The following is a 21,622-nucleotide window of genomic DNA, read 5'->3' as shown; positions in this document are numbered from 1 at the left end:
TTTGTGCCAGGTATTTCAGAACCCATGACTGGGATCATGAACACCAGTGAAACCACTTCACCTGTGACTACCATCAGCCATAGCTTTGGTCTCCCCACACTCATTCACAGCAGGCCAGATGCGCCACACTGGAGCTACTGCACCCTGAGGAGCAGCCACTACTCCAACATTCCCCCAGCAAGAGGGGAATCACAACAGAGGGAATCCCTGGGTGAGACACTGATGTCTGAGGCAGGGAGGTGCTCAGTAGCACCCTACAAAGCTACCAGCAGGTACTCCTTTGTCAGCTCTGCTCCTGAAGTTGCATCAGCCTTCACAGACCCACAGACACAAGAGGAAAAAGAGAAGAGAGTCCTACTGCTCACACGGAATTCAGTTCAAGAGATAACAAATGACTAGGGAGCTTGTCTAGGCCTGGAATGAGAACAAATTATTCAGTTGTGAATTGGAAAAAGGGTACAGTGCAATTTTTTATAGATTTTACTTTCAATGTCTTTAGGCATAAAGAGTAAAGAAAGAAACATAAAGGAGATTTCCTTTCTATTATCTCTGTCCTATGAATATTTATGTAACAAACTACAACTGACATGTAGTATCTGGTAGGAGCTCCCTATTTAAACTAATCCATGTAAATTACATGGGCTCTTCACAAAGGTCTCATTGCTGCTTACCTTTACCTCCTGCAGAAGCACCTCTACAGGTGTTCTCAAAGCACACAAGAATACAAATGCACATAATCAAATTGGATCACACTAAGAAGATTGTGTCTGCATTGATTGAAAGGCACTACTAAATCTGTTCAACATTCCTACAACCCTTCAAAAGACATGAACACTCTTTTGCTGAGAATTTTTCCCTGCATTCCCAATATCTTCTTGGTAAGTGAGGTTACAAAACCAAAAGAAATGTTAAATATAAAGCTGATAAAATAGGGAAATATAAGACAATGGATATTTCTAAAGGAATAAAACATATGAAACACCAAACTCTTAATTACCATTCAATTTAACCTGCTGCTTTAAGAAAAAAAAAAAAAAAAGGCCATTAAATTTTTCCTCAAGATTACTTTTAATCAATACAAAGCCTTAATTCTGTTAAAGTACCAGAAGAGAAACACAAATCGCTTTGCAATATGTCTGTAGAAATATATGCATGGGAGATCCTAGTATCAGACAATGGAAAACCTTAATTGGTGTTTATAACTCCAGTAGGAGACAATAGTTAATCTTGGATGTTACAAAACACACATGGAACATTTCCTTCCTCACCATATTTGTGCGCATGCATGTTTCTGTGCATTATTTTGATGATGTTAAATAAGAAATCTCTGTTTCAGAAAAAATGAAGTATGAATCCATAGACACATCTGTGAGAAAATGACAAGAGGCTGGTGATTGTGGGACATCACAGTTTGTAAAGGTCCTCCCACAGCCAAACAAACTGCATCATGATGTACCTGCTTTCACACCAGTAGGGAGACTACTGAGCCAAACTCTGACATCCATATTTCCTTTTCCTCAGAAGTAGTGGAAACCTGTTGGCCTTTAAGTACTTTAGAGCTGCTGGCTGGCCGGGGTCAGAGGTTGGCTGGCTGTTCTTAAGTACTTGACTCAGTACTCACCTACCACACAGCCCTTTTATTCTCTGCCTTGTCTTTCCACTGTTTCAGAAGCTGGGACCGAATCCTTCAACTGGATGAAGTCACAGCAAATTTTGCCTTTGGCTCCAGTGGTGGCAGTCTCCTGTGTGATTACACTGAGGGCTCCATCTCCCTTCAACTTACAACATGTCAACACATTTTTGCAGCTCTATAGAAAGTACTGTAATCTTTAAACAGATGCTTGTTTTAGATAAGCAGGGAATGGTATACTTGTGCTGATTAATTAAAAACATTGCTATCTCTGTGAGCTACTGAAAACACTTTGGTCTTCTTCATCAGCCAAGATCAGTGCAAGGGATTCTCTGCTTCTAGCCTGAAAAACTGCCAGGCATTTGTTTCATAGAGCCAAAATTACCTATGGTTCTTTTGTAACAGTATTTGCAAAGAGGAGGAATATATACACAAAGAAGAGGAATGGAAAAGCTGAGACTTCTCCAAACATCTCCACTGTTTACTCATTTTAATCCCTCAGAGCCATCAAACAAAGAAGGTTTTCTTTTTCTCTCTGATTCTCAACTTGCTTTGTTTTTAAATCAAAAAGGTGTAACTACTTCTTCACTCTGTTCAAATCTAATGACAGTTTGCAATGCATTATTTTAATTAGGCTTCCACATTTGTTCATAAGCTGTCCAGGTCACAAGGAGAATTAAAAACAAACACTAGCAATGTATTTCTTCATTACTTCTACAGACCGCTATCTTTGACTTGTATTCAGAAGCAAAGCTGGCAGGATGCACATGACTGGAAAGGGCATCAGTGAAGTCTGACACGGGTTAAGCTTCTGCTCTGAACTCTGCAGTGCCTCTGTTACTTCGGGATTTGTACAAAAGATACAGGCTTAGTAACTCTCAAACAACTCACAGGTACTGGAGCTGAAAAGCTCACCACTAAACTGCATGAAATATTTATGCCGGGATAACAGTCGTGTTTTCAACACACATAATGGATTCTTCACTCCTGTATACTCCTCAACACCATACATTAATGATGTCTCATCTACAGATTTCACAGTTATCAGTAATTTTATCCTAATTCTAAAATTCACCCCCCACAATTCCCTCACATCCTCAAGTCAAGTTTCAAAGCAAGGATTGAAATATAATTTCCCCTCAGCTTGTTTTTTTATAGAAAAGAGAATGTAATAACCATTACAATGTTTGTAAACTTCCAGGAATTCAAAGACTTTTCTTAGATTTAGATATTTTTTGCAGATTTTTCATCATTTGTGAGACAAAACCAAAACCCAACACATCCTCACATGACAAAAACATGACAAAAAAGCAAGATCCATCATGATTCAATGGATATATTAGTCAGAGTTAAGCTCACACATCCAGAATTGATTAGTGATTTCCTAGCAATCCATCCTGATATTCCAATATTAGCTCATCAGTAACTCAGGGACAGCCAAAGTCAAAACCATACACACACTTTGATCCCTTCCCCAATTTTCTGTGCAAGTAAAGTACAATATTTTCAAATTTATTTACTTCTTAAAATATTTTAAAAACCCTTGATCAAAAAAATGCTATTTACTGCAAGAGAGATAAAAGCGAGTTTGGGAAGACAGCTATCATCCATGGGAGCAAGCCAAATAAATTTGTGCATCCTAACTATGAAATTTTAAACTTTCAGGTGTTTGATGGCTTGTGAATTTAATCTTATGTCTGAATTCCCGAGGCTTTAAAAAATCCATGTATAAATACCTTTCTGCTAACTATAACATTCTTGCATGGTGTTGTGCTGTAATTTACACTGTGTTCACACTGAAGCCAAATTGCTTTCACTTAAAAAGCACCTCTGCTAAGGCATAGATCATTTCTAGTACCTTTGCTTCAGCACTTTGCTCTCCTTTTATGCACACAGAAGGCTTTTACACAAGGGTGACTGTCAATACCTTTAATCCCAGCGGTGGTACATGCAGAGAAATGAGATTCTTCCTCCTTCTCCCCCAGGCAGCTCTGCAGGTTGGTGCTTCTGAAGTGCAGAGAGCTCGTATCAGCTGCTGCACATTATCTGTGGAGCAATTAGCAGAGGAGTTCACTGTACAGAGCAGTCCACTGGGATCTTTTACAGATCCATAGAACCATTATGGCTGGAAAAGACCTCAAAGATAGACGAGTCCAAGCATTACTTTTCACAACTCTTACAACAAACCCCTGAACACTGCAATCCAAACTCAGCTACTCTAGTGCCAAGTACTGCATGAAGTCCTGAAAATGCTACTAGAGCAGGAGACTGTGTTTCAGACATGGACTAGGAGTCTGAGGTAAGACTAAAGGGCAATTAGTTTTCTTCTCTCCCCATTTCTCAGATGCTATTGATCTAAATACAGAAGAGACTGAACACACAACTTCACTGGAAAGTGCATCCATAATTTTTTTTAAATTTACCCTGAGTCTGAACCAGCAAAGAGGTTGTATGACATTTTTTTCATTTACCTATTTCTTTGGAAGATACCTGAATTTTTTTTCATAGTTTTTTTTCCAAGTCTGAAAAGTGGTGAAAGCTTGCATTTTCAAATCATATACAGGTACAGCCTGTATGATAATTTCTGTGGTATTGACTGTGAAACAGTAACCACAACATTCAATTAAATAAAAAAAGGTAATATTTTAAAATGTATTCAGCCTCACAATTGCATTACAGCAAAACTGCACTGACTTTATAATTTGTCTGTGTGGTTTCTCATTTCCTACTGTGGTATTTCCTTTTGTGATGAAATAATACTGCTATTATTTTCTCACTGTAACCTAGAGATCCATTTTACATGTAAACCATAGAAACAATTCTGGTTTTTATGTTCCCTTGTTAGTGAACATTCAGGATCACCAAGTTCACCCAAGTCATTCTCTACATTTCTGTTGTATTAAATACAAAGAAGTCTTTGCAAAGAACTAAGAAACATCTTTTTTAGCAAAGAATCATAGAATATCTTGAGTTGGAAGGGACCTACAAGAATCATCAAAGTCCAGCTTCTGGCCCTGCACAGGACAGTCCCAAGTATGACTTTTTTCTTTTCTTGTGAATAATTAATTTACCAAACAAAAATAGCAATGACACTACAGAAACTATTCTACTAGTCACAAAGACTGGCAAAATTGGATTTTGATCAAATCCTTACAGAAGCATCAAAAATACTTAAAAGTTCCATTTAAAAGACTTAGTTAAAAATTAGAGAACACAGTAAAGTAGAGGGACTAAAAAAGGATTAAAAAACATTAAAAACATTTACAGACCTACCCTATAAGCATGGGAAATACTAATATAAGAATACATCCTGAGGAAATGTCCATTAGAGGAAGTAGAAGTCAGAGTGTTACTTAAATACAATTGTTAAATGTAAAATAAATGCCATTGTTAATGATCATATTTTTAAAAATAAACTGTATATTTTAAAATAAAAATATGTATCTTATAGCTCACAGCTCTAAGAAATATACAATGCAATTTGGTCTGCATTAATACAGTGGTTATTTAGTTATTCATCCTGTAAAAATGGTTTCTAGTTTTTATTATTAGGAAATACTAAGCACCACTGTAGATGAAGGAGTTACAGGATTTTCAAATTTTATTAAGCAAAGATTCATAAGACATAACACAGATTTGGAAACCCAGGGAAGAGAATTAGAACACAAGGTTAATAATTTTTAACTTTAGCGCTATCAGGAAGAAATAAAAATCTAATTTTCATGAGGCTACACGTTGTCTTTTAATTTTGAGATCTCATTCATCTTTTAATCTTCCCAATCTCAAAAAAAAAGAAGTATATTAGCAGGAATAAAACAGAGCATTTTAAGTAGCAGGGGGTTTGAGAATCATACCTTTTCATTAGATTCAGTTGCAATCAGAGTGCCTAAAATGAAGATTAGCCCTTAGCAGTCAATACACCATCTGTTCCTGGGATACTCAGGGTCTGATGGCCTGATCATCTATTTTAAAGTGTATTAACTTAGAAGGGCCACTAAGAGTTTCACATCTGCAGTAAGAAATGCCTCTAAAAAGAATTACTTTTGTCCTTTCTACTTTCATGTTAGATGGCATAACAATGAAAAGAATGAAATGGAAAAGATACTTTTTAGGGCAGAAATCTATTGGGAGACAGTTGCATGTATTATGCCTCAGCAGGGAGCTGAATCAGTGAGGCTTCGTAGAACCCTCTGCTGCTGAAAAGAAACTGGTGCAGAGAAATCTCTTTGCATTTCAGCTCACTTTAAGAAGTGAGTATATAAATGAAAGTAGTCAGAAGGTGTGCCTGCGTCCTTGTTTCCCTCCAAGACAGCAAATCCTCCTGAATGTGCTGTGGGTTGGATTGGACAGGGGCTGTCCTTCAGTCAAGAGAAGTCTCAGTGTCAGAGCAGAGCCAAGCAAAGCAGCCTAAATAACCAGCACACTGGGCTAAAACCTGGTCTTTTTGATGCTCTGTGTTGTTGAGATAAAACGTACAACAACAGGAAGAAGGAAATGGTGTATAGAAATGCAGGGATACAGAATTGCCTCAGCACCTGTAAGCAGCCATCCCAGCCATCACTCTGACAGTACTGCAAGTCATGAGGCCTACATGGTCACAGGGCCTACAGCTGCCCTGGAAGCTGCTGGGGAAGGCAAAGCAGAGCTTATCTCTCTCTCTGTGGCTGCTGCACACCAGGGTTAGCAAAGCTTAATGCCAAGAACTCAATCAACTTTCCCATGGTGTCATTATGTGCAGGCCAGCTTGGAGGTGCAGCTTGATGGAATGCACAGAGGGAGAACCTCTAAAAAGAAGAAAGTTTGGCTGCAGACAAGCTTCACTCTAGGCTAGAAGCCTTCTACTCTTTCCCCCAGCCGTGGCAGTAAAAAGCAGCAGGCATAATTTTTGCTAAAGAATCTGAATTAAGTTCACTAAATTTCACTTCCTTGCACTCACTAGGGTGACAAATGTCAGCAGCAATATTTTAAGAGATGGCAGATAGAGCAAGAGTGTCAGATTACATAAAAGCAGTTAATATTTCCTTAGAAGCAGAAAGTTTCCTTCCTTCACACCAAATTAACTCAATGAGAATGAAAATTAAAGTAAATTAATTTTACTTATTTTAAACAAACAAATAAATCCTCACTGACCTTCGAAATACAGAGCACAACAGGCAAAGGTGCGATTTAAGCACTGCTAGTAATTAAAAATGAAATCAGAAGTTTTCTATAGGCAACCACAATGGGCCTGGCTATATGAACAGGGATTTAACTGTTAGCAATTATTTTCACATGCTGTTAATTAATTCCAATTGTTCTTAAAGGCAAAGGATGCACTGTGTGAATAGCTGAGTTCAGAAGTATTTTTCAGGAGAAAGCACTGACTATCTGTGATGCCTGAACTGTGCAGATATGTGTTTCCTACAGGTGCTTCACATAGGAATCAACAGGTGAACAATGAAAGCACTTAGCTAATCCTAAGGCCCATGTGTCTGGGACAAGAATCAAGTTCTGTTTTCAAAGTTCACTCATAAAAGTCCTGAGCAGCAACTTCATAGAGCTGTTGGTGACTCACAAAGCACTTCTTCTGACTGACTGACTCTGTGCAATATCAAAGCAGAGGTTCTAAGAGTCTCAAGAATAAATAAGCTAGCACTTTCACTTCTGTGAAAGTTGTAGCACCTTTTGCCTGTCTTCAGAACTCCATGCTGTATAGATAAGCCTGGTTGATGTGATTCTTCCTGATTTCTGTCCATGTTACATAGCAGAATAGCATTATTTCAACAAAGAATAATTTTTAAAAAGAAAGGAAAAGGTAGGCATTCTCTGAACTATTTTTAATTTTGACCACTGTTATAATTTTTTTTTCTCTACAAAAACCTAGGATCTGTACAACCAGCCATGAAAATCCTACTTTGAGAAATCACATTTCCTCTAGCTTCCCCTCACATCCTGCAGAGTGACTGGAGGATATTTTCTGTGTAAATACAGAAATGCTAAGACTTTTTGTCTTTATTTCCAGAAAAGATTCTAACACGTCCCTCCACAGATAAGCAAATCAGCTGAGGAAAAATATAGTGCAGACCCACAGATCCAAGGTTGTAGAAAACGTCACAGGACTTTGTAGCTAACTTTGGAGTTGATTTATAGGCTGTCACCAAATCAGCGGTCAGAAGCTGACACAAAATGTCTTCTGCAAGCTTTGAATCCTTATTCAGAAAGTCTTCTTCATTTATATTCTATTGAACCAAACAACCCAGGATTTCCTCTCTCTTTGTTGGATGGCTTCCTGTTCCTGCAGCTGCCTTCTGTGATGTCAAAACATGAGAGTTAAGTGCTGCCTGAGGATTATGTTGCCCAAGTCCACCAAAATAAATCAGATTTGAGCATTTAATCTTTTTAACATCTCTAAATATGTGAGTTTAAACAGCAAAGCCTTCTGTAATGAGGTAACTCCTCCCCTTCACCAGACAACTTCATGACAAGTAAAGATTCAGTATGACTTGACTTGAATCTTACACATTGCAATATACTGAAAGTTTCCTGTTATCTTTTTTCCTTTACTGTAGCAGAAAAAACACTTTTCCTGCATCAAAGTGTTATAGGATCAAATCTGACTGTATGTATAATTACATATTATTCTTCCCTTCCCATCTGACCTAAATCAATTCTTCTGGTGGCAGAGTCTGTACTCTGTATTTGAATAAAGCATCAGTTGTATTGAATGTGCTGGAATTGGCAGATGGTTGGTCAGTCATTCAGTTTGATATTAATTGCTTCTTTGAGATCTCTTCCAGAGAACTGAGGACAAAATGCATAGTGTCTTATTACATTAAGAAAAAAAAATCACATCTGAAATTCTTTGATGAAAGATTCGTCTGCCTGGCAGACAATGTACTTTCTCCTTAAGAGTCAAAAAATGACTAAAAAATTCCATTATTTAAAGATTATCTCATTTCCTTCCAGTGAGTTAAAAAAAAAATCAGACATTTTGTTTGGAATAAAAAATGAATTTTCTCTCTTACTATTTGAACAACACTTTTTACTGATTAAGAGAGGGGGGATCTTTTGCTGGAAGGTCATGTAATTTTTTCATTATGATTAATTTTTAAATTCTTCACCACTCATTTATGCTCAGCTGTGTCCATATGTCGTTAAAGTGGCTCATTTTGACTATAGTAGCAAGCAGGGGCAAGATCATTTAAAACAAGAATATTTAGCACTTGATATTAAACACTGGAGGTTTAGAAGATGACCTAAGCAGCTGGGGTGAGGTCTGTGGGTCTGTGTTTCATGTATCATGGTGGGTCTACTGCTAGAGCCAAATAATTTTCTACTGGTATAGAAAGTATTCCCACAAACTCTCCAACATACTTGTAATTATATTCATGCTTCACATCAAATAAATTTTCCCTTCAATATATTAAATGTTTCTGGCACCTAAAAATCATTATGTATGATTTAATCTCAGATTCATTACTTCACAGACATGTAAAATGTATGTTGCATCATTTATTCATTGGCCATTAGAAATACATAAAATAGCTGTGAGCTGTTAAGAAATGTGGCACCCATTCTTCGGATACTTATATATTACTATTTCCATCACAGCAATTACAGCAGGTGCCCAATGGCACCTATTTCTTTTTGATAAATGGTATCTTATGCAGTATTTAAGGAAGTACTGTGTCTGCTCACCCTAAACATTTTTAAAGAAGTGACAATCAGTTAAAACTAGAGGCTGCTTCTGCCACTGCAGCAATGTACTTGCTAAGCAAGCTAAATGCCTTGTTTCAAAGATGAGTCTCTCTCACCTCAAAGGTCACAAAATTCTTATGCCATTTCTACGTTTCACTTTTGCACTTTTCCCTCAGTCCTTTCCTTGGTAATATTTTCTTTTTCAATAAGCATGCTTCATGCCCCAGTTTTGTCTTCCTCCTATCCTACTTTTGACATCATGGTTGGATCTGGACCTTAAGCTCAGACATTGCAAATCATGAATGTTTTAACTTCTGCCACCTATTTACAAGCAACTTTGAGATACATCAGTAACACAGCTAGTGTTTTTAATTATCAGTAAAATCTTTCCCTGAGTCTGGAGGCTTGATCCTGAGCTAGCAAGCATCACATTAGCTCCACTGATTTAAATGAACAATATAAATATACACCAGTCTTTGTCTTCAAAAATATCTCAAGACTTCTTGGGACCTCACGTGCTTTATATGGAAAGATGGATAAACATGAGAGCAAGATTTTGTCTCAAAGCTGAGCTTCCTTAGGTAAACAATAAAAATGGCTTAGTTGTATATGGCTGTATTTTGCTCTACAACTGGAAAAATATGCATTAACCAGGAATTATTGACATTGGCTAAGGCTATTCACTCAATATTTTATGATAGCAAAATAAATATGGTTTTTTTCCACATGGAAGAACCCCTGGAACAGGACTGAGAGCAGCTTGGATACTGTGAGCTCACATGGCTGCTTTGGGAGATGGACCAGTTGTGCTCAGAGCAAGGGAGGCCTCTTGGACCCTGTCTGGGTGCTGTGAGCTGGAGTTACCTCTGCCCTGGTGGATATCAAAATTCAATGATAGCCCTCAAAACACCAGAACAAAGGCTGCAATATGAGCCATATTTTCAGGTGGGTTTTAAAAGTTCTCTGGGCTCAACCATCACTATAATGCCTGTAGACAGAGGGTAAAAGCTGAAGAACATGTGCTGATAGCATCTTCAGAGGCAGTTTTGCCATGCTGTGTCGTGCCTCTCTCCCTAAGAGTTGTTGTACTTTTCCCATTCAAGTCTACAGATAACAGAGCTGTTCCTGTTTTGTGGCTGAAAATGGCTTCAGTGTCTCTATCCTGCTGCCTAAGTACACTGACTCATTTGAGCCAAAAGGAAAGTGGCTTTGGGAATGGGAAACTTTATTACAATGGTCATGAATTAATTCCCAGTTCTGTACAATTGGTGGGGGCACACTGGAGGGATGCTCAAGAATGCTGCTCAGACATCAAGCAGCCACATCATGTATTCAAGAGAAGGGAAAACAAGGCGTGACCTCAGATGCTGTAAAGTTTTAGGTGGTGTGCTGAGTTTTACAGGGAGGTTAACTAGCCTGGGTTTAGTGCTGGGTTGATGCAGCTCTGCTGCTTCCATTTCTGAAGCTAGTGTCTGCTGCAGTTTAAGCTGTGTTCTGTGTACAAAGCGAGTTACTCAGGGCAGTCAGGTATCTCTTACACAGATCGTTATCTCAGGGAATGCAAACCCAGAGAGCTGCATTGAAGATGACATACACTCAAGTGGGAATAGTTGGACAAAATCACAAAATTCTCACTGGATCCATTAAAAAACAAAAACCTCTCATATCTGCTAACCTGTTAATCATGCATGCAAGATGGCAAATGCCTATGTAAGGGTTAAGAGGAAGAATTCCTTACTTTCTCAAGCCTACTGTCCCATCCTTTTAGCAAAATCAAGCCAACAAATGAACAAGAACATATTGCCAGAGAGAGGAGTTGCAAGAAATATTCCAAACCAGAAGAAAACACATTTGGCCACAGCAGCAAAGAGTCAGTTGACACACTCAGCAGAATTTCTGAGCTTATGAATAAAGATGACAACTGAGAACCGAGCCAAAACTCAGAGTAAAAACTACATAGCAATATTCACACCTCTAACGAAGCCAGGGAATTTCTGGCTCTGCATCTTTTGTGCTTTAAATATGACATTTTTGGCATTTTGCCTCTTTGTGTGTGTCTGTTTTAGTAGTGTAAAGAGATCTTAACTTTATAGAACCTCTTATTCTGCTTTTTTCCAATTAAGTACCCTGCTAACAACCTCTGAAGTCAGGGCCACATGAGCATCAGAGAGTTGGGATCAAACTTAAAAAAAATACAATTACACCAGAGTGATTTTTTTTTCTCCCAAACAGTGTCCTGCCACTAACATGTTATCCTTTTTGCCTTCAATTCACTTTTGGGCATGCTGACACTCCTCCACATTTGTTTCTGGAGGTACTTTAGAGCTAAGCCATAAGTGAAGTCTAAGTCACTTCTCACCAGCCCCATAAATTTGTCAGATAGGAAAATGCCAAAATAATGTGTAAAATTACTCCATCAATTCCTGTTGCCTTACAAAATATCTTGGCAGGCTAGTTTTATTTTCTTCAGACCATCTTGCAACAAGTTTGCTGGAAACATCATGTTTTGACAGATTTACTGTCCAAGGGGTTTTTTTTGTGCAATACTTGCAACAATTTTAGCTTGTAATTAAGAACGGATGGAAAAAAATTACACACAAGGGTTTGTAAATAGTTACAAGGGGCCTTGCTCAGCCCTAGGTCTGAGAAGGAGAACAGAATTATTCTCATCAAGTTTGTAACCACCTGTAGGAGAAAGGCATGTGGGGGGATGCAGCTGATATGCTCAAGGACAGGGCTGCATTTAGAATGAGCCAGATGGGAGAAATGAACTGTCAGTAAACTTCATGAAATTCAGTCAGGACACCTGCCCTGCCATCTCTGGAACAGGCTAACATCCAAGAGGAAACAGGCTGGGATGCCTGGCTGGGGAGCAGCTCTGTGGAGCCGGGACTGAGGTCCTGGGGCACACACACCTGGCTGAAGAAGAGCCAGCAGGATCCTGGCAGGGATGAAGTGAAGGCTGAGTGCCCTGGGCTGTGCCAGCAGGAACACAGCCAGCAAATGGGGGAAGCAGTCATTCCTTCTTGCTAGGCATTGGTTTGGCTGTCTCTGGAACACTGGGTTCATCTCTGGGCCACTGAGTACATGAAGGTTTCAGTGAACTGGAGCTCAGCAGAGTCCCTGAGGTGGCTGAGGCCGAAGCCTCTTGTGAGGAGAGGCTGTGGGAGTGGGGCTGGCTCAGCCTGGAGGTGGGATGGCTTCAGGAACCTGCAGCCCCCAGGACCGGCAGAGGCTCAGACTCTTTGCTGAGGTGAATAGTGGCAGAAAAAGAGACAGCAATCATAAATCAGAATAAAGCATTTTTTCTTGAATATAAAAAAAGTGATTTTTCATGAGGATAAGCAGTAGAGAAGGAGCATATCTGGTAGGCCAAAGCCCTGAGCAACCTGTCAATATAGGCTTCTTGTTGGTTGCAATGTATTCTTTTGTTGAGTTCTACTTGTCACTCTATTGCCTCAGCTGCTCCAACTGCACATTAATTCCTCTGGAGGGGAGGTACCTGATGAAATATGTTTAAAACAATTTGCAAGTAGCAATGAAAAGAAAAGCAAGTTGGGGAAGGATGCATAAAAAACTATGCCACAGTGCTGAGGCAGCAAAAAATAATCACACATAATCCTATGTGCCAATGCAGTTAATAACTGAAATATTTTGTACACTGTGATTAGATTAATTGACATCAGCTTTGATGAATGTTGGGAATTTCATCTTAAAAATAAATTCTCATGAGAGAATGTGCTTGCATGGTCTATATTCACCAGTGCTGATGTTTTTGCTCATTTCCTTCAAAGGGCTTTCTTCCTTATAGACATTCCTCACACTGACAAGTGAAGAAAAATTTGACCCAAGTCGTTTTGTTCAATACTGACATCTAAACCATTGGTGTGGAGTGGTTTGTAGTAATTTCTGCTTTAGGAAGAGATCATGAAGTTACAGATATAGGTTCCTCCCTATCACCACAGGTCACTACAGACTATTACCCTGACACTTTTGGATCACCTTTTATCAGAGTGATAAAAGAAAAGAGGGCACAGAAAGCATTTAGAAGCTTAGGAGATTGCACAGTGGTGACAGTGGAAACATAGAGATGTGTTAATGAAGAGGCTTTCATGTAATCAGTTTAATATTCTTTTCTTCTGCAGTCCACATCTGAAAAATGCCAGTATAAATGCGTGATACTCTAAAAAATACTGGTCTGCCATACTATCACAAAACAGTCCATTTCATCCACTGGTTTTACAGATACTTTTCCTGTGAAAGTTTAAGGCTGAACTGCTGAACAGCCTCTGCCAGCTTGTGAGGATTTTCTCTATGAGCTGAGGAAGGACAGCTTTGGGATTTCCCCACCTTGCAGCAGAGTGGGTGTGGGCCCCTGCCTTGCAGGGGGATGTGTGGTGTCTACGGTGTACGTGCTGGATGCAGGGCCAGCATGGCAGCACACACTGCTGATTTCCTGCCTGAGTCAGCCAGAGCTCTCCCCGGGGCTTTTCCTGCACTACAACTCCTCAGCAAGCTCAGACCTCAGAGCCACACATGGGTCCTATCAGATGCTATTCTTATCAGTTGTGTGGGCCAGAAGATACAGCATCAACGTGCAAATGGAAAACCCTTGTTGTAGCTACCAATACTTTCCAAACTGTAGTTTGAACCACTAACATTCAAAACATAAAGGACCAATTTCAGTGAGGGAATAACTCAGTTAACTTCTAGGAAATTATATTGACCTATCCAGAGATAAATTTTCCTCTAACCATGAATGCAGTTAACATAAACAGCCAGAGACAAACTGCATAGATCATTGATTTTTTTAGATTATTTTACATGTAAACTAACTTCACCTTCTGGATTTAATGAATGTTGATTCAATTTTATGGACTGTTATTTCTTCAGTGTCCCTGATTCACATAAAAATCTCATAAGGAAAAAGTTCTGGGATTCCAGCTGGTAAAAATTAGCTCTATCTTCATTCTCCACCTGCTTTTCCCTTTGTTAGGATCATGTATTTTATTGTCATTTTGTCCAAAAGGTGAAATACAATTTGGTAGTTATGGTTTAAATAACAAAAAACTTGTGGGTTTGGATGTAATAAACAGGGCTGTCTGTAAAAGCAGAGGTTTGTGGAAATTGATTTGCTATATTCACTAAGGCTGAGTATTCTAGTTCTCACAGTTATTTAGACTAACTTGAAAAATTCAAGCCTTGTTTTCCTAATTGGAGTTTCACCTTGTTTTGGTCTAAAACATACATACTAAGTGGCCTGGGCTATTGGCAGCTCTTAGTTACTGCTCTCTGCAATCTCCAGACTCTCAGATACCAAAATAATTTTCTTCTCAATTATGCTGAAGTTAAGCAACATTCTGAAACACTTGTACTTTTCCAAGTGTTGACTGTAAGGCAGAGAACAAGTGAAAGCCATGAAGAAGGACCTGAGTATCCATCCTCAGACAAGAACCCAGCCTCTCTAGTTATCCTTCCCACTGAAAAAGACCTCTAGAAGATAAGGCAGGGATGCTCAGCTATGAAGCTTGCAACACTAAGAGTCAGAAATGTGGAGTGGAAGCTAGACACTGAATGTGGTATCATTTAGGTAAGCAAACACTTCTTAAACAAACTAAACTACATGTGTAGTATAAAATTTCCTTTGTAACATTGGTAGAATGCTTATGTCAAATGGAAATCCATAAAATATGAACTCCAGCACAGAACCACTGAAAGGAGCCCTGCCACTGCTTAGTCAAAGCAATGCTAATGTTTGAGAAACTAAAAACCCTTTCCTTCCCAGAGTATTTCTGATGTTCTGTTGTTTGCTGCTAACAAGGCAGAGCAATATAGGTCTACAGGATGCTGCTTGCAAATTGAAGAACCTACAAAATTTTTGTGCTTTTTTTTTTTTGTTTCTAAAAGTATTCCTATAGATAAAGCACTTGATTCTGCCTCTATGCTGCAGTATCCATGAGGCATACTTTGCAAAAAGCTTAACAGAGAAGTTTAGTTTCAATTGTGGCCAAGTAATTAAGAAAACATTTATTCTTTTGCACAGAAAAGAAAACAAAATAACAAAGCTGTGAATTCCTGAGGTTATTTTAGAATGCATTTGTTCCTGTCTGTCACTGTGTTAAGGCAATAGAACCTGTGATTTTTGACTAACTTTTGACACAAGTGCTGCAGCCACTTGTGTCAGTCACTTTGTTAAAGAGCAGATGTGGATGGTGATCAGCACACAGCACAGAACCAGTTTATCCACAACCATGTCCTCCTAATCTGTGCCCAAGCACTGTCAGAGTCAACAAAGTATTACATAAAGGTATCAGCAAGAAAGATCCAGTCTGTAAGTACCATTCAAAGTAAGTTATGCCCTAAGGTCTGAAACTTTAGAAAAAGAAGCTTTTTCAATAAAGTATTTCCTTTTTCTGGAGTTAGGTTATACCATTCCTGCCTTTGTTGGAGCTATAGAAGGAATATACAGTATTTTCTCAATGGGTGCAAAGTATTTGCAATAAATAACAATTTTAAGCTTTCTCCAAACACATGCTTTCAAAAAGTTTTGGCCTGTCCTTTTTTTTCCTGAAATACTCTGAAGTCCACCAGATTTTACATCTACATTGCATTGCTGATGGAAATTATGCCTTCCTTTTCTGTGGTCCATCCATTTCCTTTCTCTGTGGGCTGGTGTGTGTGCACAGTCCATAAACATAAATAGATAAATATAACAATATATATACACAAACATATACACATATATATATATAGAGAGAGAGAGAGAGAGAGATATAAATAGAGATATATAAATAACTCCTATCCCCAGTCAGAGACATGAGTAGCATAAAAGTGATTTATGTAGCCTATTTGTTTCTTTGTTAGGGTTTGCTAAGGAACATGGTAGGGTATAAAAAAACCCCTGGATCAAGCAGGTTTCAGATTTCCTTTGAATACAAATGAAAGTTATTATTTGCACAGCATTGCTAAAAAGCTGAGTCTTCTACTTAAAGGCAAAATTCTGGTGAGGAAGCCTAATTAGTTTTCAGTGAACTCCCCCATACTTAGTCGTAGCTGTGTTCATTGCAGATGGAGTTCTGGACTGTACAATCATTACCATTGACATCACTGAAACTACTTAGAATCCATGAGCTGAAGACTGACTAAAGGATTAGACTGGTATTTATTCCCATTCTCAGGATGGGTCTGATCCTGGTTTACAGGAGACTTCTCTGATTGACCTGGGAAAGAGTGGGACTGAGCTCCAAATTGACAGTGTGATTAATAACAACAGCATGGTGATGCTCCAGTCTGTTTCATTAAAATAGATCTTGAATTTTTTGCTATGTGGTGCTCCTTGATTCATTTGTGTTCTAGTACAGGTCTCCAGGTCATTTAGTAGCTGAAGAAACAAGCAGAAGCTAAAGGCCACCAGGTCTTCTGCTGGAATACAGCATTGCAACTCCACTGAAGGGCAATGGAGTTTCAGCAGTTCAGACCAGCTGAAGCTCTTCTGCTGAGCTGCTTCTCTTAAACTGGAAGGAAAGGCAGAGCCTATATACCACAGAGCAGGCTCAGAATGTTTGAGATGCTTTTCCTTTGTACCCAGGGAATGTGCAGGTACTAAGGGGAAAGTGTGGAAAGGGAAGAGAAGCCAACAGTCACATGAATGATTGTGCTAAAGAAAGAGCTGTGAAGAATTGAAGAATAATGAAATAACACGGGGCAGTTGAAGTGGGAGGAAACCCATGATGTTTGGTCCCTCAGTACAGCTAATTAATAGCTGAAAAATGTGAAACAGGATGCAAAAAAACCATGTGGTAAATACCAATGAGGCAACCAAGGCCATTTAGAGCACTTCCTATCAAAATTCAAACACATGCAAAAATAGAGCTGCAGAAACTCATTTCAGAGCACATGGTTGTTCTTCATAAATTTTGGTTTACTCCTACTGGAAATTACCAAAGTGCTTTTTTTTGCACAGAAGAAACTTGAAAGGTCTGTGACTGAGAATATTTTACTCAGCTTGAAAACATTTTGAAACCTGTTAGCTGAAGGGAAGGTGCAAGTTTCACATTGCTCCAAACCTCACTCGCCTCACAGAGTTCTACAGCTGTAAGTTATTTTCTCACAGAGGCCAGTGCCACTTCTGTGGAGGGACCCAGAGACTTTCACTGCCATCCACTCTTTGTCAGGATCTACATAACATCATCTAGGGGGGCTGCCCAGGATTATTGAGTGCCCTGCTTGCCCAGCTATCTTTCATATTTGCATGCAGCTATGCTGCTTGGGAACCCTCCACAAATGCATTGGCGTGAGGGCGTACTCGGGTGTGTTTGTGTGTTTGCCAATATATTTGGCACAGACAGAATGCATCTGTCTCAAAGAAACTACAGGATATCTACTCTGACAGCATTCCAGTAATGACATTGAACTGAGGCAGACATATCTATGGAACAATCATGCATTTGTCTGGTCTTTTGAATCTGAAATGCTAACTTGAATTGGAAAGGGCAAGGCCTTTTCAGAGCACTCATGAAGCAGTTGGGAGTAGGAGATCTAGAAGACTTTTTTTCTATCTTGTTCTTTGGAGCCTAAATATGCAAGAACAGAGCACAGCCCTGAGGGAGGCTTTGCTCATGCCTAAGCCCCTGACCTCAAAATGGAAAACTTGGAGTCAGCTAAGTCTCCCTGAGAACAAAGGAGAGGGGAAATGGAATTGGCATTCCACATTATTAATTTATTTGCATTACAATTTCATTCTCAAATGGGGAATAAACTGAATCAACAAAGAGTGGTAAAGAAGTGATCTCTTATCTACTACAAAAATCATATACAAATGTATACGTGTGTGTGTGTTTTCATGTATATATATGTATATCTATATCTATATCTATATATGGAATGGAGAGACAAAGTCTGCTTGTCCTTGGGGGCATGGCAGGCAGCATTGGGTGTGCCAGGGCAGGAAACAGCACTTATCTTATCCTGTGACATTTTGGGGTCCTCTGTGAGCCAGGAAATGCCATCATGACCTGCAGCAGATAAGATAAAGAGCTCTAAAGAGAGCTGCAGAGTCTTTATGAGTGATCAGAGCCTTTATGTGAAATCAGTTCAAACAACTGCTTATATTCTGTGTATTCAGAGAAACTTGTATTGATTTCCCTACTTGTTTCTTGCCAGTGACACCACTGACATTTTCTCAGAGATCTGTCAAGACCTGAAATCCACCCTGTGTTTTGAAAAAAATCCCAGCAGAAATGCTTGGCAACTTGAAGAATCTGTAACCAAAACAGTCCCTCTCTGCCTTCTCTAGTTCAGATTCCCCACCTGGTAAAAGGAAGAGTTAAAGTGAAAGGAAATGGAGTATGACATCAGACCTGAGGCCAAGTCCTTAATTTGTTTTTTTGCTGAGGCCGAACTCAAGGAAGTCAACTGGATCCTTGCCTGAGTAAGTAATGAGCAGAAATTAAGGAAGGGCTTGAAGCCTGGGTCTTTGATGATTAGGTCAATGCCTTCCGTGTAATCCCAAGTGACCAAAAGAGCGCAGAGAAAAAAAAGAAAACTACCTCTTAGCACTTCCCATTGCCAGCTCAAGCCGGAGGACTTCGGTGCTCATAGAATTGGGATTCTACAACAGAGCTGTTAAAACCCCATGGAAATGAGAAAAAACACTGGGGCTGGGCAGTTGCAGCCATGTGGCTGCAAAGTTTAAATAGAGCCATTTACAAATTTGACAGACTCCTCTCTTCAAAATCACTGTGAAGCACAAGGCTGTACACATACATCTCCTCTGAGCACACTACAGGATTCCAAATCAGACTAGATTTCCGCAAAGTAATTGTCCAAGGATGTAATCCAAATGCCTACCTCAGTGAATTCAATGCCTGATTCATTAAGTCCAAGGACTGGGTTTGCAAAGCTTTCATTGAAACTATTGTACACTGTGCAATTACAATAAAACAGATGACTTTCACTTACATGTACAAAGCAGATTGGTTCTACCAACACATAATATCATGGCAAAAGTTCTCCCAGAAAGAAATGATAATGTTCCAGAAAGTAACCAATACATGACCCTGCTTGGTCTCCACAGAACTGTGGACACCGTTTTTCTTGGATCTAAATGTTATGGCCAAATTTTGTATTGAGTCATTACTCAGACAGTCTTATGGATTCCCATGGAATTGTACCAATCCAAATCAACCCCAGCTGTCCAACATCCTTCCCTTGACTCCTAACCCTTTGCAGTCCTATTCTTCCTACCTCACAAAACTTGCCTTGAGCTAATTCAGTGGCAGGAGTAAAAATACAATACTGCAGAACTGACCAGTTTTATGTATTCATAGGCATAGCAGCCAGAGAGAGTCAGTAATCCTGGAATCATCTGATTAGACAGCACACAAAGCTAAATTTAATTCCATTGTTTTGCTGCCTGCAGCAGTAGGAGGGAAAGGAAAGCTATTAGTAATCCCCTTCTGTATTGCTCTCACTGTAAATAAGTGTTTTTAGTGGATTACCCAAGGATGTAGATTTCATATTATAAAATGTTCTTATTGTGGTATAAACTATGGGTGTAAATTACGGTGTAAAAGGTAATGAATATATAACCAAGAGTGCTCAGGGTGTAAGTTCTTCAAAGGGTTTGCTTGGAGACTCAGATCACAGCACCAGTGAGGATTTATACTTATACTGTTGATCTGAAGCAAACAAGATCATTCTAAACAGGAGATAACTTAAGCAGGTTAAATAAGCATTGTACAAATATGTATACAGTTCTGCTTCACCCCATTTCCTCCCATGCACATCACTTATTTGCATTTATTATATTACAGGTAGGAAAGAAATGTTCAGTTGCTTAGGATTAAGCTCACAAGGAACAGAAATTGCTGAGGTAAGTGCTCAGTGGTTTGGCTGGCTCCAGCACTAGGGAGGCAGCTGGAGGGATCCTCACTGCAGATTGTGTCAGGAGCTATGTGTGCCTGGGCACAGTGTGAAGGGGAATCTCAGGCTCGCACCCCCTGGTGCTGAGAGACTCTGAGTGCTGAGTGTCTGTCACAGAGCTACTCTCACCTTGAGAATAGAGCCAAGTCCTCTGGGATGCCTTCACACACCACTGGCTGAGGTAAGCAAACAAATTTATAGGAGACAGCCCAGTCTGGGAACTCTGCCAGCAGGAGAAGGCAGAGAAGACTCTGACATCTATAACTAAACATGGTGTTCCTGCAGTGCTCATAGAGAATGGCTGGCAACACCACAGAGATCTAACAGAAAGTAAGACTTCAGCTTTACGAGGTTTAAAAGAAGTGCTACTTACTATAAAACTCTTTGCATTTGAAAAAGGCAGAGCCCTCTGCAGACATTAATGCTTTCTTTTGCTCCTCTCACAAGCATTTGACATATTTTTGCTCACATAAAACTTGCCCACCAATTCCTTTGTGCCATGCTTTTAGGAGATGTCATAATAAATAATTTTTTCACTAATGCTTTGCTTCTACCTCATATAGCACACACATGTTATACATGTACCTGGAAGAGGACAAGCATCCAAAATACATGACCTCCCTCGCTGGCTGTCTGACTAAATATGAGGTCTACACCACATACAGCAGACAGACAGAAAGAATTTGGGAACAGCAAAACCAGAGGGGCAAAAGAAAAGGTATCCATTTGGCTTGTTGTTTCTGGGTTGCCAGCAATGAAGTGCTGGTGCTCATACACTAATCCTTCATGTACCCAACCATGTCATTGTTACCCAGCTTTCCAACCTGGGCCGTGCTGGGACTTGCTGCAGAAACCAGTGTCTCTGTACAGGAAAGCAGTGTGTGCATATGTGTATGTGCAGTGTAGGATTCTGCACTGAAGGACACAATGCTCCTGACACATTCAAGAACCCCACAAGCTGAAAGTAGTGCATTTTGCCCTAGCACAATGCATTCAGCTGAGGACATATTCCAGGCTAGGTTAGAATAAGAAAAAGTATCTGCTGTAAACACTTTGGGTTTCAGAGTTCGAAAGTCACTTTCTGAGATTACTCCCCCTGGCAGTATGCAGTTTAATGGCAGATACATTTGCTGTTTTCACCTACATGTTCATTACCGAAGTGAGAAGAGCAAGCTGAAAAACATACTAAAATGAAAGCACAAGGGAATTGCTTACAAGAAAAGTGGTCTTAGGTAAAGGGAAGAGATGGATATTTCCCTGCTCAAGCCAGGAACACAGATACAAACCTCAATGTAACCGCAGATTCTGATACCAGATTCATTATAAGCTGGACATTTATTTATTTATTTTGTACAAGAGAACATAATTCTGAGAACATCTCCAAGAGACAGC

The 21,622-nt window shown here is 39.5% G+C and overlaps 1 long non-coding RNA gene across 1 annotated transcript in view; it reads left to right on the top strand.

Moving 5' to 3' along the window:
* Positions 1–20,435, top strand: part of LOC141728762 (uncharacterized) — a 47,823-nt gene extending 27,388 nt beyond the window's left edge. Inside the window, exons 3-4 of the long non-coding RNA XR_012579927.1 lie at positions 18,603–18,737; positions 20,122–20,435. This is a non-coding gene — a long non-coding RNA (uncharacterized LOC141728762). The remainder of the gene's footprint in view (positions 1–18,602; positions 18,738–20,121) is intronic.
* Positions 20,436–21,622: the final 1,187 nt, after the last annotated feature.

This window comes from Zonotrichia albicollis, chromosome 1, assembly GCF_047830755.1.
Source record: "Zonotrichia albicollis isolate bZonAlb1 chromosome 1, bZonAlb1.hap1, whole genome shotgun sequence".
Lineage (NCBI taxonomy): Eukaryota > Metazoa > Chordata > Aves > Passeriformes > Passerellidae > Zonotrichia > Zonotrichia albicollis.
This window is presented reverse-complemented; position numbering and strand designations above follow the sequence as displayed.